This window comes from Octopus bimaculoides, chromosome 3 (assembly GCF_001194135.2).
Source record: "Octopus bimaculoides isolate UCB-OBI-ISO-001 chromosome 3, ASM119413v2, whole genome shotgun sequence".
NCBI lineage: Eukaryota > Metazoa > Mollusca > Cephalopoda > Octopoda > Octopodidae > Octopus > Octopus bimaculoides.
In genome coordinates this window covers 56360276-56365262 of record NC_068983.1, presented here as the reverse complement: position 1 = coordinate 56365262, position 4987 = coordinate 56360276, and positions in this window count along the sequence as shown.

The following is a 4987-nucleotide window of genomic DNA, read 5'->3' as shown; positions in this document are numbered from 1 at the left end:
TCAAGCACTGCAAATCAAGCTCTCTTAACAGTTTCTAATTGCATGTCGACTGAAGCAGGATTTGTGTTCTCGCACTCACAACTTCTGAAAAGCATATTTGATGAAACAGATCTTCTAGAACTAACATCTAACCCCCAAAGCGAAACTGATGATATATTAAGCTATCGTCATCTAACATCGTTAAAATGTTGTGAAACATGGATGGACTATGCATTATTTACATTATTTACATTTGACGGATATTTGTCCTCATCTTGTTTGACGTTAACAGAACGTTCCGGCTGATATACCTTTCAGCCTTCATTATGTGTCTTGGGCAAATTTCGAACCTGGGTTCTTATTCATAAGATATTTTTCGATGTTGTTGTTGTTGTTATTATTATTATTATTATTATTATTATTATTATTATTATTATTATTATTATTATTATTATTATTATTATTATTATTATTATTATTCAGTAGTTTTATTTTTATAACGTGCTTTCACTTCACTACCGAGCGCAGCTCTGTGCGCCTTGGGTATGTGCTGTGGTTTGCTGTGGTGCTCTTATGTTTACTGTATTGAAAGTGTTTTGCGTAGAATGTGTGCAGTACCCAGTAGTGCAATTTTCTGTATGTTATATATATTTCTAAGTCCTGGTGTTTTTGTTATGTATTTGTCTGAATATTTTTTTATTATACCTATTATTATTATTATTATTATTATTATTATTATTATTATTATTATTATTATTATTATTATTATTATTATTATTACTACACATACACTGAAATAAACGCGTGCACACTGGAGCACCGCTTTGAAGGACTATCGTCGAACGAATCGACTCCAGTACTTATTTTTAAAACTGTCACTTATTTTATCGGTTCTTTTGTCGAATTGCTAGTTACAGGCAGCTAACCAAACCAAAATCACTTGTCAAGTGTTAGGTGTGTGAAAATCATAGACACAAAGATACACAGATATAAGGTCTTCCACATAGTTTCCCTCAACAATATTCACTCACAGGAGGGCAGCAAGCTGGCAGAATTGGGCCGAGGCGACAATAGAAAATATTTGCCCAAGGTGTCACGTAATAGGACTGAACCTGGAACCATGTGATTGGGAAATAACCTTCTTCCCGCACAGCCAGGCTCTCGCTTATGTATACACAAATACCTTACTGAAGGTAGGTATAAGTGATTAGTTTAGAAATTCGCTTAATAAACATGAAGTGCCATATTCGATCACACGTCATAGTAATTTGGGCAAGATTTATTTTCAATATCTTCATTCGATCCATGACCAACCAGCGAAACTGTATACATGCATTTATGGAATACCTATTTACATACATCCATCTAATAACCGTTTAGTTCAGTGTTTTTCAACCGGGGTCCACATGGCCCCTGAGGATCCATTTAAGATTTTTGGGGGTCCACGCAAGAAATTAGTAAATCGGGGATCCACTATAGTATTTTAAGGGCCCCTGAAAGACTTTTGTTTTGAATGTATGTATTGGTATGTCTTGTAAGAAACAGCTAGGTTTCTTTCTATGACGTTTTACTTAGTTCAACCTACGCAGGTTAACAGGTGGAAAGCAAAATAGAAATTTTGAAAGAAGTTTCTTATGTCTTTATTGCCCACAAGGGGCTAAACATAGAGAGAATAAGCAAGGACAGACAAATGGATTAAGTCGATTATATCGACCCCAGTGCGTAACTGGTACTTATTTAGTCGACCCCTGAGAAGATGAAAGGCAAAGTCGACCTCGGCGGAATTTGAACACAGAACGTAACGGCAAACGAAATACCGCTAAGCATTTCGCCCGGCATGCTAACGGTTCTGCCAGCTCACTGCTTTTTGAAAGAAGTTTCTTAAAAAATAGTTTTCAAACATCGAATAGTTGTGGAGGGCCATCAGAACAAAATAATAATCAAAGGAGTCCATAGGTAAAAAAATGTTTGAGGACTCCTGGTTTAGTTGAATGAATACTTCAAACAGGCATCGTGGAAACTGACGAAGATCCATTTAGTTTTTCCTTAAAATAGTTTTCAAAGACGAATGCTACAATCTAAGACGTATTCGAAGCGAAGGTTGATTATTTTTTCATTTTTTCATTTTTTTTTTTTTGTTCTTTTCTTTAACAAGGTGAAACTGGTGTTTAGTGGCAGTGAAAGAGTAATTAGCATGTTTATAGTTATCCAATGTACGTTAGATATTGAGAACACAGAAAGCTAAAGTCGTGATACTGATCAGTGACATTATCGAACGTCAACAATATTGCTAGATATTACAGAACAGTAATCGATTTGGAATGCTTGGTTGGAAAAATACAAAAGAAAAAGAAAATATTCACTCTCTCTAATTTCCATGACAACTGAAATCCTGCAAGCATTAAAACAAAAATTTTCTTCTGAGAAGAACGCATTCAGGAAGTATGTGTAGGTGTCTGGAGATTTTTATTTGATTCTATGTAAAGAACTCATTCAGGAAGTGAATGTGGGCGTTTGAACATTTTATTTGATTCTGAGAAAAAAACGCGTTCAAGAGCAATATGTGTGGGTGTTTGAAGATTTCATTTCAAATAATGATGCTGTGATTTCAAGAATCAAGCTCTTGATGTCTTCCAAACTATTTTTAGTAAACTGCTCTAATTCCTATGCTGTCATTAATAATAACGTGATACTACATTACTTCAAGGTGTAAAATTAAATCGAGTTTACTAAAATTCGGTTAAGTTTAAAATTATAGTTAGGCGGCAGTTTGAAAGAATCGTGGCCGATGATTGTGTCACGTAACTGGTACCCGTGCCGGTGGCATGTAAAAAGCACCATTTGAGCGCTGGGCCTGACGGAGGCGATGTGGCCGATGCCGGTGTTACGTAAACGACGGCACACGTGCCTATGGTACGTAAAAGCATCCGTTGTACTTTTGGAGTGGTGGGCATTAGGAAGGGTATCAAGCCATAAAAACCATACCAAATCAGACTGAAGTCCAGTGCAGCCCCTGAGCTTGCTAGACCTGGTGAAACTATCCGACACACACCAGCCGGGAAAACGGACGTTCTCTAATGACGACGACGTCGACCATCATCATCATCATCATCATCATCATGTTAGGGGTTCGAAAAATAACTTGCAGGTGTATACTCGGTTCTTGACTCAATAAGTTTAAATCTGCTGAGGTCAGCGTTGCCTTCCATCCTTTTGCTGTGGGTAAAATATTGTACCAATCCCATTATACTTACCCCTGGTATCGACTAACTATTGCCACGAAGAATCGTTAGTCTTTTACCTAAATCAGACGCCATTGATTACTTCCATATTGAACTAATGTAAAATTGTTGCACCATCTGTATTAGTTATAAACTACTTTAGACTTGATGCTGCTTAACTTTTTAGCATTCATATTATTCTATCAAAAAGTAACGCTTTTAATTAATCATGCGTAATTACATGGCTTCAAGATTTTGATAAGGTAACTCTTTATTTCTAGAATGACATCGTAGGGTTGGTCTGCGAGTTCAGATCTAACCACTTTGAGCATAAAACAGGTAGAATATTTTAGAGAGATGTGCCTGTTTAACTGCTCTATAAATGGTGCTCATTTTCGCATGTTTGTGATAAGGGAGAACGTGTCGTACGTTTAGTAAGCTTTCTTAATGTATTTTGGATAGTCTCTCATATAGTGTCAATAAAGGTCCAACATATTCAGTCTAGGAGTGAAGATGTTGGACTTTATAAAACAGGTAGTGTTGTTTTGCAGGTCTGTTTTGTGAGTTCTCGTGTTATTTGTTTAAGGCGGCGAACTAGCAGAATCGTTACCACGCCGGGTGAAATTCTTAGAGGTATTTCGTTTGCCTTTATGTTCTAAAGAGGTTGACATTGTCTTTCATCATTTGGGGGTCGAAAAATTAATTAGCATTTGAGCACTGTGGTGGATATAATTGACTTACCACCTTCCCATATTGCTGGCCTTGTGCGAAAATTTTAAACCAATATCTCACTTTCTGAAATACGAAGTAGCTCTATATTGTGGAGGTGCGTGGCTTAGTGGTTAGGGTGTTGGACTCATGATAGTAAGATTGTGGTTTCGATTCTTGGACTGGGCGATGCGTTGTGATGTTGAGCAAAACACTTCATTTCACGTTGTTCGTGTCCACTCAGATGGCAATAATGAGTAACCCTGCGACGGACCGGCGTCCTGTCCAGGTGGGAGACATATACGCCACTGAAATCGGGAAACCAGCCCTTATGAGTTTGGCATCATTCGTGAAGCTAACATTTCTTTCTTCTTCTCTCTTGAGTATGCGTTGCTGATGATTTACGACGAAGTCCCCTGATACACAACAATCTCATCCGCTGACGCTGACAAAAAATTCGTCACCTCATATAATTCGTGCTTTCTAACTCCAAGCGTCTAAACGTGATTTCTCGGGAAAAGTACCGCAGTCTACGGCGTTAAAACAATTTATCCATGTTAAGTTTGATGTTCAAATTAATATTCATTGCAAAAGCTGTTTGTGTTGTTAATAGCTAATATACATGTGTGTGTGTATGTGTGTGTGTGTGTGTGTGTATGCGTGTGCGTGTGCGTGTGCACGTGTGTATGCGTCCCACCACCCACCACCCTTTGTTGGCCTGATTACGTCTCCGTAACTTTGCTGTTCGGTAAAATAACCGATAGAATATGTTAACAGGTTTTAAAATAAATACTGGGGTAGATTTGTTCGACTTAGACCCTTAAGGCTATGCCCCAGCACGGCCGCAGTCCACAAAATGAAAAAAGTAAAAAATGAATGGTGTATATACGTATCGTGGCTGTGTGGTAAGAAGCTTGCTTCCCAAACACATGGTTCCGCGTTCAGTCCCACTGCGTGGCACCTTAGGCAAGTGTCTTTTACTATAGCCTCGGGCCGACCAAAGCCTTGTGAGTGAATTTAGTAGACGGAAATTGAAAGAAGCCTGTCGTGTATATATATATATATATATATATATATAT